General features: G+C 38.3%; 1 protein-coding gene across 2 annotated transcripts in view; it reads left to right on the top strand.

The window, feature by feature from the left end:
• Positions 1-2,659: 2,659 nt before the first annotated feature.
• LOC135464807 (uncharacterized) overlaps positions 2,660-13,880 on the top strand; it is a 34,599-nt gene continuing 23,378 nt past the window's right edge. The window contains exons 1-2 of one of the 2 annotated variants that reach the window (XM_064742362.1): positions 2,660-2,762; positions 5,474-5,565. The gene's annotated coding sequence lies outside the window, so the exon portion shown is untranslated. Of the gene's footprint in view, positions 2,763-2,888; positions 3,006-5,473; positions 5,566-13,880 lie in introns of those variants that run through there. The other variant, XM_064742363.1, reaches the window with a different exon arrangement.

Below are 13,880 nucleotides of genomic sequence, written 5' to 3' on the forward strand. Positions count from 1 at the left end.
CCTTGAGATATTAGCCGTACATAAAAATCTAATTAAAAGAGGTAAAGATATTGTATTCTGTTGGATACCAAGTCACATTGGTATCCATGGAAACACAGTCGTGGACAGGGAGGCGAAAGCTGCCCTTAATAAACCCATATCGAAGATGAAAATTTGTTACACTGATTTTAGATCTCATATTCTTAAATATATTCGTCGCCTTTGGCAGGGTGAATGGGATTTGCAGATCCACAACAAACTGCATACTATTCATCCTGTCATTGGCAATAATTCTTATACTCTTAATAGGTGTCATAGGGACCAAGTAGTTCTAACAACGTGCCGTATTGGGCATTCTCGTCTAACATACAATTTTATCCTAGATGGGAGCAGTGCTCCTGAGTGTGTTGGTTGTAATGCCCAGTACGGCATGAAACATATTCTCGTTGACTGTGTGGACTTTGCTCATATTAGGCAAAGATTCTACACAGTCAGCTCTATATTTGATTTATTTGACAGTGTCGCTGGCGATACTGTCATTAATTACTTAAAACATATTGGATTATATCATAAGATATAATTTCATTTTTATTTCACATAGATATTTCTAGTTTATATATACATATTAAAATTTCAAAAGCTTTGTGGTTTTCAAGTTTTTAAAGAGCTTTGATTGTTTTACCTAGTTTTAAACATGTCTGTCATTTTTCATTTGATTTGTATGTTCATACTTCAGTCTTGAAAACCATATACTGATTCCTGGTTTTAAACATGTTCTCGCCGCGATATGGCTGAAATATTGCCGATGTGGCGTAAAGCCCATAATCATTCATTCATTCATTTTTTACGGTTCCGCTAGGAAGTCCTATATTAAAATGTTGGATCCTGTTTATCACCAAGGTTTGAGGCTCAGCCTTAGTGCTTTTAGAACCTGACCAGCAGAAAGTTTATACGTGGAGGCAAATGAGCCTTCTTTATATAGCCGACGTATAAAACTTAGCCTTCAATATGCCACAAAGCTTAAAGCACATCCAACAAACTCTGCCTACGACTGTGTTTTCAATCCATTATATGTAGACAAATATACTAAATGTCCTGACAAGATCCCTTCGCTCGGTCTTCGCATACGGGACCATATTGTGGGTGCTAACATCAAACTGGAAGATATAGCTCCGGTGTCTTTTTTCCAGAGTCTCCTCCATGGCTTCTCCCACAACCTAAACTAATATTTGATCTGCGTAAATACAATAAATCGAATATAAATCCTCTCATAATTCAGCAAAGTTTTGCTGAAACCAAGGCTGATTATATGGATTATAAATTTATATATACTGACGGGTCAAAGGATGGGGACAGAGTTGCGGGTGCGGCTGTCTTAGAGGAGCGGGTCACTTCTCTTCGGCTGCCACCTATATCTTCTGCCTTTTCTGCTGAGGCCAGGGCTATACTCCTGGCCTTATCATATGTTTCTTCTGGGCATGCCCAGAGGGCAGTGATATGTAGCGACTCGCTGTCTTGCCTTTTGGCGATTCAGAATAATAAATTTAAAAATCCATTGATATTTGAGATCATAGCCAAACACCGAGAACTAATTAAAAGAGGTAAAGATATTATATTCTGTTGGATACCAAGTCACACTGGTATCCATGGAAACACAGTTGTGGACAGGGAAGCGAAAGCTGCCCTATATAAACCTGTATCTCGGGTTAAAACCCCTTATACTAACGTGAAGTCTAATATTCTTAAATATATTCGTCGCCTTTGGCAGGGTGAATGGGACTTGCAGATCCACAATAAACTGCATGCTATTCATCCGGTCATTGGCTACAATAATTATACTTGCGAAAAGTCTCCTAGAGACCAAGTAGTCTTAACAAGGTGTCGTGTTGGGCATTCTCGTCTAACGCACAATTTCATACTAGATGGGAGTAGTGCTCCCGAGTGCGTTGGATGCGATGCCCAATATGGCATCAAACATATCTTGGTTGACTGTGTGGACATTGCCCACGTTCGGCAGAGATTCTACACGGTCGACTCTATATATGATTTGTTTGACAACATCGCTGGCGTTAATTTATTAATATATAAATATTTATCGATAAAGTTATATATACATTTCTTGATATATTGTTTTTTAAAACAAGAGGGTTTTCGAGTTTTAACTGTTTTTGGTTATTCTAATCTGGTTTTAAACATGTCCAAACATTTGTTTCCATTTTTGATGTTCTCACCACCATATCGGAAACCTCAACCGCCTCGTGTTTCGACCTTGCTCTCGCCACGATTTGGCTGAAATATTGCCCATGTGGCGTTAAACCATAATCATTCATTCATTCATTCGATTTCTTGGTTAACCAAGCTATAATATAGGCTACATGTAGGCCTACAGTTTTTACAAGATCTCTTTCAGTTTTATATATCAATCAGTAACTCAATCAATAACTTATAAAGCAAGAGTGTAGGATTATGAAAGGCATTTGAAAACGTCATTCCTGCAGGCAGCAGGCATCGATATAAATACGGCAAATTCTTTAAAGAGACACTAGCTGTCCATTGCCCCTTCCACATTTGTGCCTCACGATTTGCAGACTGTAACGTCATCGCATGAGCTGAGGCTTATATTACCTCCCACACTGAAGAGCGCCAGTGTTGATTTTCGGTCTTTCTTACTTTACGCATGTTTTTTACCCTTAGAATCCGGTGCTATTGTTTGCGCGAACACTGGTTCTTTGTGACATTTGACAGCGGGAGTGGAAAGGGGCTTGGCTATGGGGTTACCTGAGGTAAGTTTGGTTCATTTTCTGACGGATTTCCGGCAGCAGTCTTCGTCGTCCGTGATTTGTATTTTCGCCCCAGACGTTGTTGTTGAAGTGTGAGGGAGTCTTGAGATTAGTAGCTGAGCAGGTGAACGTTATCCAGAGTTTTTTTGAGCTTTGATTCGTGGTTAAATATGTGCTCTAGGCTTGAAATTCATACCCACTGACGTGTTAAAAGGATTTGCCTGACCAAATCGCCACACAATCAAGGTATTATTGTTTTGTTTTTTTGCTGTCTTTTCTGTGGGTCTGAGATTGTGAACACCTGGCTACTTGTTGTTGTTTGGTGAATATAGCTATTATGTATTATTTCTACAAGTTAGTTTTAATTACTGTTGGATTGTTATAATGACTGCTGTCAAGTTCGTGTGACGCCAGATAATGGTCTATCATTATCCCAGGGAGGATTCTGTCATAATTTTCCTTCATAATGGTGTATAGTGTATAGGCATCTCATTCAGCTTGTTTTGACTTCCCCACTCCAGTTATCCGCGTATAGGCCATGACCACGTAACATTCATTCAGCATTGTGCATGTAGATTGAATAAAGTGGATTCAGTTTTAGGCATCCTCCACTTGATCGGATTGCCCGTTATAATAATAGCCAGTACCACAGGCGCTCGAAACCAGTCTGTAAACCCTATATATGCCCTATACCAGCCTCCTACATATAGAAGAAGTAAAGGTATGAGACTACTTTCACCGGCACTACCCAGTGTCTCCAGAATTCAAGAAATAAAGCCTTCAACCTCCAATATTCCATTCTTTTCCCAACCTGGGACTATGATCTTCTCGAGTGCACAGCATTTCCAGATCGGTAGTATTTTGTTTCAGTGGCACTCATATGTGCTATCTGACCTCATCACATGTTGGTTGTGTCTGCGTGCCTTCTTACTTAGTATATAATTATATATAGTAGAGTAAGATGGTGCGTAGACACAACCAATGCCTTACGTCAGATAGCAAATATGGGTGCCACTGGGACAAAATACCACTGATTAGGAAATACTGGCAGTGGATTGGAGAGGATAATAGCCCCAGGTAGATAAAGGAGTGGAGAAGCTGGAGGTCGAAGGCTTTATTTCTTGAATTTCGGAGGCATTGGGTGGTGCGGGCCTAAAGTCGTTTCATACCTTTGGTTTTTATATATATGTGTAGGAGGCTGGTATATGGCATATACAGGTTTTACGGACTGGTTTTGAGTGCCTGTGGCCAGTACCTACCTTACTGTTCGATTTTCAAATCCAACATCTGGCATTTATATTAAGTACTAAAAAAATCCTGGCATTTTCAAGATAGATGAGAAGTACAACACCAGTTGACTTTATTATTCAAGCGGAAAAGGATTTGGAGTCGTCCGCCAAGAATTTGTGTAGTCTCTGGCTTTTAGTTTTCATGAGGCCTTGGTGACAATAAGCAGTGTATGTTGCTGGGTCTGGTTCCACAATCTTGAGTGTTTGTGTACATTTGAAGACAACTTGTCTTCTGCACATCAAGTATTGCTAACTTCCTCATTGACTTGCAAGCCACCTGTGGAATGGCTTTACGCAACAATCACATAAGTAAATATGTGAGTTAGCGAAGGACATTGAAACAAAGGGTGTGACTGTCATTTCTTTGGTTATCAAGGGTGTGAACAGCACAAAGTTTTCTTCTGTGCAGTGTGTTACTATTAAGAGATACCAGGAAACATAAAAAGTAACACTTAATACACTGATAGTAATATACATGCAATAATTAACTGTTAAAAAATGGGTGTCAGTGGTAAACCCTAATTATGATCAACTTTTGTCGCCTACAAATTTGATCAGAAGTGCCAGGTTTTTAACATATGGTTTTACTCCTGAGCGTCTTTGTTGGTTGTCTACATGCACATATATACATGTAGGTCTATGAACCACAGAATACCACGTTTAGTTTAATGTTAAAGTATAGTACAGTTTATAATAGCTCTATGTAGTACTGTAATATAATTATACATAAGAACAGAGGAGAAGAAAAGACAATAAAAAAAGAAATAGTGTTTCACTGACAGCGTTTCAGTATTTTCAGATCAGAAAAGTGTGAACGTTATGTCAGTGAGTGAGTACATCAAATAGGGAACAACTTGATGGCAACCGTTCAAATTTTTTTGTGAGTTTTTTTGTCCATCTGTTCCCTTTTTTTTTTTTGTTTGAGGACCTTTACGGTGACGATTTGCAAATACTGGTAACACAGTTCTCATACATCTATATTTTAAGAGAAGAAACTGTTAAACCCAGCATAGATCTGTTTGATGATTCAGAAGTCACAGTGTTTGATGTTTAAAGCTCTTCAGTGGGCGAACTGAAGAAAAATTGACCTCATCTAGTAGGATTTAAAATAAATGTATATGTCCCCGTAAACAACATGGTTGTGAAGCAAATACAACAAGCAGTCTTTTATGTGTCTGAAATTATGAATATTTGCAGGATACAGAGTCATCCCTTAATTGAATGACCAAACATTTTGACCTGCGTGATTTCATTCTATCATGTAGTTTTTTTATTGTCTTGTAGTTTTAAGTAAAGCAATACTAAACGAGATGAATGAAATCATGGATATTTAATGCTTTCTGGGGAATGTTTTCTGCAGACCATGACGTTTCTAAGGAGCTCCTAGTGCTGGTTGTAAACTCTTATTTTTATCTTACCTGGCAGAAATGAGTATCATTTGACCACCGGACAGAGCTCGGAAGATTTCAGGCAACCCAGTGGCAGTGTTTGGAGCACTGCTAAACTACAGAGAACAGGTGAGTTCTTTCTACTTGCACATACATGTAGATACATGTAGCTTTGTTTCTCCTTAGAAAGGTCTGTCTGGACTTTACCCGTCCTTGTCAATGTTTGTTTTATTGCAGAAGTCAAATTTCTTAGTGATGTTCACAAATTTAATTCAGGAGGTTTGTCAGGCAAGTGGGAATTTACTTCAGGCACTCTGGTCTGTGCCTCCATTAAACGGGATGATCATCATCTTTCAGTAACTAATGGGGTGCTGCCTTGAACACCAATCAAACACAATACATAAACGCAAATTCACTCTGTTGAAATATTCCTCTGTATTAATGATTACATGTTCATGCTAAAAGTTAATGTTATTAGATTGACACAGGTACATTGTAAGTCTCCCAGATAACACTTATAAATTTTTCGTTCATGCCATTTCACGAGTGGAAAGATTCTTAGGTTGATGCAGCAATTAGACACTGCACCAATATATCCTACCATGAATTGGGGTTGGGCAAGAGCTGTGTTTTGTCTGTGGGTGGGTCATGCGTGAAACTTCATTGCAGGATTCCATACACTCACATGTACATTAGGCACTCTGGTTTCCTCCACCCGTACAAGTGGTCGCCAATCTGAAACTGAAAAATTCTTCATTATAGTGCTGAACGACAATCAAGTAAATAAATGAATTACCTTAAATGACATCAAATTTCGCTCTCAAAAGTGCATTTTTAGAGGCACATAAATGTCACAAAGTATTATTTTTGATGCTGAAACTTAGTTTTCCAGTAGAATATCATCCTATGTTCCAAGCAAACCCCAACACACTTTTCTAAAATAAGTGGAACTCTCAGAATCAGGAGAAATGGGCCAGGTAGTCCTGAATGAACCTTATGGTCACTAAGGGCATTCAGAAAAGTTTGAAAAAAGGCCTGTTTACAACAAAGTGTACTTTTACATTGAAGTCTTAAGCATTTAGTGGCATAGCAGAACAGGTTGTGTTTGATATTTTGGCAGATTGTATAAATGATGTAGGAGATTAGAACCTGTCTGACTTGCTGTCCGTTTAGATTGAGAAGATATGTTCTGCAAAGGGTGCAGTTTCCAAATAAATTTAACAAACGGATATTGATAAGGGATTTGAATTGCTTGAAAATAGTAAAAAGTTTTAACATTAAAACAATATATGAAAATACATCTTTTGCACTACCAGTACTTTGTCATTTCAGTGATTCATGCATGACAGCTGATATGTGGATATGCAGTTTAATTGAACACCAATTTTATGGTCTGAGTTGAATGTAGGAAAAAGTATGCACACAGGTGATGCCAATTCCACATATGTATATTATGACCTGTAACCCACATCTCTTGTACACGGTCCACACAGATGCACGAGGCAGTTAATACATCTTCTGGTAATGACCTGTTAATAGCCTTTGTTCACGTCTAGACTCGTTACACCTGCAAACTGACCACATGAAATCATTTGAGTTATGTTTACACAGCATGGACAGTGTTTAATCAATATATTAACAACATGTCAGTGTTGCCTTGTACACAGACCATGGAAACAACGACAACGCTGTCATGTGCCATGTTCACACTTGTAATGCGATTTTTCAAAATTTGTCAAATGCATGTCCCATTTTCACTTGACGAGTCAAACTAGACTGGTCACACTGTTTGACAGGTGGTCTACTTGCATGGTTTTCTTGACTGTCTTACTAAAAAATCAACAATAAAGTCATTTTGCTTAAAAAAAAATTTCATAGCTCAGTGTTATACATGTACATATGTAATTTAGATTTTATCATTCCATATCCGTAAATGCGTTGATATGAAGAGAGTAATTATCTTAGTGCAGTAGAATGTGTCTAGATGGAACAGTATAGCTAAGTTTGCATTTTAGAAAGCAACTTCAGTTGCAAAGCCTTTGTGTGTTTATAAATTATACCGATTGATGGTGTGGGCTGCCTTCTTATTAACCATGACCAATGATCATTTTGTAAATCTTGAAAAATTGTTTCAAAAGGAAAAAAAAATGTTTCCTGTCATGTCTACTTTTTTGTGATATTATGTATGCAAAAACTTACAACTTCACTAACTGCTGACCCAAATGAAGCTGTCCTCTCAGATGCATTTTGATGTCACTCAATGCAAACTGCCTTGCTTGAGGTTATATCTGCATACATCATGGTTATCCATGCTGTCAGGTTTATTTGATGATGTTTTTATGAGAAATTCAGTCGCGGTAGTTTCTCAGAAGTGTAGTAGATCATTTTAGCTGCGACAAATTGTTGAACCAAGCAAAGTTTTGACATCCCCATCCTTTTATCAACATGTTAAGCCATTCCCTACATGAGAGGCCAAGAATGCAAGGTGATATTCACACTTTTGTGCAATTTGCATCTTTTGCGAAATAACCCGTTGTTTCTCTAGCATTCTCAATGTTGCAACTTTCATTCTTCAGAGAATTGTGTAAACAGGCAGTTATGTGTAATAGCAAATATTAAGAAAAATATCACAGCAAATCTCTCGGAAATGTCGGCAGTATATATTTGCTTGGTACTTGTACCCAGAAAACTGGAATGAAGACGTATATAAGGTTTAATGCATAAACTGACGGTATCAGAATAATTGTAAAGTATGAGACGGAATTGAGGTTCCATCTTTTGTTTCTCCAGATGCATTGTAAACATTTCAGGGTTAATGTAGTGAACTATTTGATGCAGAGTTAACGGTACATGCAGTCACAGACTGGGTTTGCCCCATGGGATATGTCGTATCCATTGCTCTGTGCACAATGACATCCTGTATGTCTACCTTTGATTTATTAAGTGTCAAAAGTCACTGACCTTTAAGCTTTTCTGGAGATACAAATCGGTCAGTATAATTTTTGATTTACTTAAAACGTAACTGTACCAGTTTGCATGTACGTGTCGGTCAGTACAGTACATGTTACAGCTTCGTAATTATTAAACCCCTATGCTGTTCAATATTGCTTTATAATAGTCAAATTTGTTAATAGCTACATGCGTATATGTATATGTACAGAGCTACATGTACAGTGCATTATACATGGATAAACCTGCAGATGAAAGTGGGTTTCCCAGGGGCCTGCTAGGTCTCCTTTTGCCTTATCTCCTCAGTCGCTTACATGTAAGTGAAATATCCTTGAGTATGACATAAAACACAAATGAAATCAGTAAATACATGTCCGTAGGATAGGGCTTAAGACCTAGTACATAAATACAAAATGTATCCTGTTCATAACACAAATGTATCCTAGACGTCTGAGACGACATGTACTTCTACTGTAACTCTTTATTAAACATGTAAGGTTCGCTTGTCAGATATCTGAATCAAGCACCTGCTTGCGTGTCTGCAGCTTAAAATCCCCTAGCTGTACCTGTAGGGGTTTTATCCTGGCTGTCTCAGCTTGTCTGCGCCCATAACATAAGCCTTAAATACCATCGTGTAATATTTTGGAGTGCTGTCTGAGATTTCAATCAAACTAGAGTGCTACCCCTGCCTGCCTACATTTTTACCTAACACAGTCTTATCTGTCAGCCATTGTATAGTGAAGTATTATTGAGGATGGGATTAAACACAAAGAAAATTCCAGAAATAGATAAATAATCTTAATCCTCAAATAAGTACAGTATAGTGGTTAATCCGTGTCGGATTTGCGGTATGATTCTCTAAGTAAGCGGTAAGTTTGAAACTTCACCTCAGTATTCCACTTTGAGGAAACACATCTGAGAGGGTATTTTTTTTTTTATTAATCTCAGTCACTAAATGCGTCATGCTACAAAAGAATATTAAGTTTACATGGCTTTAATTGCACTGTGGGGGGCCTCCGTTGCTCAGTTGGTTAGCACGCTAGCGCAGCATAATGACCCAGGAGCCTCTCACCAATGTGGTAGCTGTGAGTTCAAGTCCAGCTCATGCTGGCTTCCTCTCCGGCCGTACGTGGGAAGGTTTGCAGCAACCTGCGGATGGCGGTGGGTTTCCCTCGGGCTCTGCCCGGTTTCCACCCACCATAATGCTGGCCGCCGTCGTATAAGTGAAATATTCTTGGGTACAGCGTAAAACACCAATCAAATAAATAAATAAATAATTGCACTGTTAAGAGAGTTTTGTATCATTTCTCCAAAATTCCTTAAAGTCACTATGTACATCAGCATGCTAGAACAGAAAATTATATAAGTTTTTGTCTTATGATTATGTTATGTTGTGTGTAAGTTTGTTTCCCCGTATTTTCTTAATCACAAATTCCTTAGCATCTCTACTTCATAAAACATCTACCCCAATTCTGTAATCTTTTCAACAGCCATTATTGTGAAACATTTGGAGAGAACTGTGGGTGTAGAGAAATAATTTGCACAGGTTTATGAAGCTTACATCTACAACTTTAGTGCAAACAAATGATTTTTGGTGTCATTTTCATAATAATTGTGTGCATAAATTCCACTGCGAAAAGGGCTTTAGAGGTTGAACAGATTGAACATTTACAGTACCTATAAAACAGCCCAAGTTAAATTATGTTAACTTGGCCTGGATTTTATCGTGTATTAAAGACCGAGAGTACATAAATGTATGAAGTTAGCACTACATGTAGTTCAGCGTATATTAAGGCATAAAATTTCTATTTGGCTCAGTGGCTGCTGTCTTTCTGGGTCATTGACTTGAACACGTTTCAGCTTACGGGATTACAGTGTGTGTACATAATGTGTTAACGTCCAGCCAGTGTGAAGAGGTGCGTTAGACCAGGTAGCTACATAATAACCTCTTGTCACAGCCGACAGTGGGGGTAATGAAGTGTTACAGGTAAGAATGACGAGCTTCCTGCACCTCAGATCAGGTGTTAAAGCCAGACATGCTCCTGAACAATAATACTTTATAAGGCTTGAGCCACAAATAAACAGGTGTTGTTGGTTATATGTTTACTTATGAACCACATATTGCCAGGAACCACATGGTGCCAGGAACCACATGGTGCCAGGAACCACATATTGCCAGGAACCACATAGTGCCATAATGACAGGTTTATCTCTTTGCCTTTAAGACACATTATTATGACAAAATTAACGTGATAGATTGGAAAAATTGGACCCCCAGACTTCAAATTCTGGCTAAATATATGGCCTTAAACGGTGTCATGCCCTTGAACGGCATAACACCCATTGTCCTGATTTGCAGAGCACCCTGAACTTCAATTCCCTGGGCCCAGTTGTTCAAAACTATTTTACAACTTAATACCAGATTTAACTTTAGACCAAGTCTTCAGTTTTTGTACTTTGTATATTAAATTTGAATTAAATCTGCTTGAATCTGTTATTCTTTGACTTTGGACAACTGCATTGGCTGCTGAGTTTGGCTAAAATATAAAATGACTTAATACCAGTATTAACTAATACACCTTCGAACAACTGGGCCCTGATCCACATGGCGCCTTACATCATACAGCACCTTGAACTTTTTGGCTGATTTTGAACCACTTTCCAAAAAAATGTACAAGAAATAATAGCAGTATTTACTGATGCTGGGAAGGCAGTTGATGTCCTAGGCATGGCAGACAATGAAAGTATCTAATTTGTAATCCCTGAATAATAGGTATCTCACTCACACGTTGATTGCACCCGTTTATAATAGCGTCATGTTGATGTTATCACTGACGCTGGGAAGACAGTTGATATCCTTGGCATGACAGACAATGAAAGTATCTAATTTGTAATCCCTGAATAATAGGTATCTCACTCACACTTTGATTGCACCCATTTATAATAGCGTCATGTTGATGTTATCACTGATGCAGGGAAGACATTTGATATCCTAGGCATGACAGACAATGAAAGTATCTAACCTGTAATCCCTGAATAATAGGTATCTCACTCACACGTTGATTGCACCCGTTTATAATAGCGTCATCTTGATGTTATCACTGATGCAGGGAAGACAGTTGATATCCTAGGCATGACAGACAATGAAAGTATCTAACCCGTAATCCCTGAAGAATAGGTATCTCACTCACACGTTGATTGCACCAGTTTATAATAGCGTTATGTTGATGTTATCACTGATGCAGGGAAGACAGTTGATATCCTAGGCATGACAGACAATGAAAGTATCTAATTTGTAATCCCTGAATAATAGGTATCTCACTCACACGTTGATTGCACCAGTTTATAATAGCGTCATGTTGATGTTATCACTGATGCAGGGAAGACAGTTGATATCCTAGGCATGACAGACAATGAAAGTATCTAATTTGTAATCCCTGAATAATAGGTATCTCACTCACACGTTGATTGCACCCGTTTATAATAGCGTCATGTTGATGTTATCACTGATGCAGGGAAGACAGTTGATATCCTAGGCATGACAGACAATGAAAGTATCTAATTTGTAATCTCTGAATAATAGGTATCTCACTCACACGTTGATTGCACCAGTTTATAATAGCGTCATCTTGATGTTATCACTGATGCAGGGAAGACAGTTGATATCCTAGGCATGACAGACAATGAAAGTATCTAATTTGTAATCCCTGAATAATAGGTATCTCACTCACACGTTGATTGCACCAGTTTATAATAGCGTCATGTTGATGTTATCACTGATGCAGGGAAGACAGTTGATATCCTAGGCATGACAGACAATGAAAGTATCTAATTTGTAATCCCTGAATAATAGGTATCTCACTCACACGTTGATTGCACCCGTTTATAATAGCGTCATGTTGATGTTATCACTGATGCAGGGAAGACAGTTGATATCCTAGGCATGACAGACAATGAAAGTATCTAACCCGTAATCCCTGAAGAATAGGTATCTCACTCACACGTTGATTGCACCAGTTTATAATAGCGTCATCTTGATGTTATCACTGATGCAGGGTAGACAGTTGATATCCTAGGCATGACAGATAATGAAAGTATCTAATTTGTAATCCCTGAATAATAGGTATCTCACTCACATGTTGATTGTGCCCGTTTATAATAGCGTCATGTTGATGTTATCACTGATGCAGGGAAGACAGTTGATATCCTAGGCATGACAGACAATGAAAGTATCTAACCTGTAATCCCTGAAGAATAGGTATCTCACTCACACGTTGATTGCACCAGTTTATAATAGCGTCATGTTGATGTTATCACTGACGCAGGGAAGACAGTTGATATCCTTGGCATGACAGACAATGAAAGTATCTAATTTGTAATCCCTGAAGAATAGGTATCTCACTCACACGTTGATTGCACCCGTTTATAATAGTGTCATGTTGATGTTATCACTGATGCAGGGAAGACAGTTGATATCCTTGGCATGACAGACAATGAAAGTATCTAATTTGTAATCTCTGAATAATACAATGTAGGTATCTCAAGTCACACGTTGATTGCACCCGTTTATAATAGCGTCATGTTGATGTTATCACTGATGCTGGGTAGACAGTTGATATCCTAGGCATGACAGACAATGAAAGTATCTAACCCGTAATCCCTGAATAATAGGTATCTCAGTCACACGTTGATTGCACCAGTTTATAATAGCGTCATGTTGATGTTATCACTGATGCAGGGAAGACAGTTGATATCCTAGGCATGACAGACAATGAAAGTATCTAATTTGTAATCCCTGAATAATAGGTATCTCACTCACACGTTGATTGCACCCGTTTATAATAGCGTCATGTTGATGTTATCACTGACGCAGGGAAGACAGTTGATATCCTTGGCATGACAGACAATGAAAGTATCTAACCCGTAATCCCTGAAGAATAGGTATCTCACTCACACGTTGATTGCACCAGTTTATAATAGTGTCATGTTGATGTTATCACTGATGCAGGGAAGACAGTTGATATCCTAGGCATGACAGACAATGAAAGTATCTAATTTGTAATCCCTGAATAATAGGTATCTCACTCACAATTTGATTGCACCCGTTTATAATAGCGTCATCTTGATGTTATCACTGATGCAGGGTAGACAGTTGATATCCTAGGCATGACAGATAATGAAAGTATCTAATTTGTAATCCCTGAATAATAGGTATCTCACTCACATGTTGATTGTGCCCGTTTATAATAGCGTCATGTTGATGTTATCACTGATGCAGGGAAGACAGTTGATATCCTAGGCATGACAGACAATGAAAGTATCTAACCTGTAATCCCTGAAGAATAGGTATCTCACTCACACGTTGATTGCACCAGTTTATAATAGCGTCATGTTGATGTTATCACTGACGCAGGGAAGACAGTTGATATCCTTGGCATGACAGACAATGAAAGTATCTAATTTGTAATCCCTGAAGAATAGGTATCTCACTCACA

This window comes from Liolophura sinensis, chromosome 4, assembly GCF_032854445.1.
Source record: "Liolophura sinensis isolate JHLJ2023 chromosome 4, CUHK_Ljap_v2, whole genome shotgun sequence".
NCBI classification, from domain to species: domain Eukaryota; kingdom Metazoa; phylum Mollusca; class Polyplacophora; order Chitonida; family Chitonidae; genus Liolophura; species Liolophura sinensis.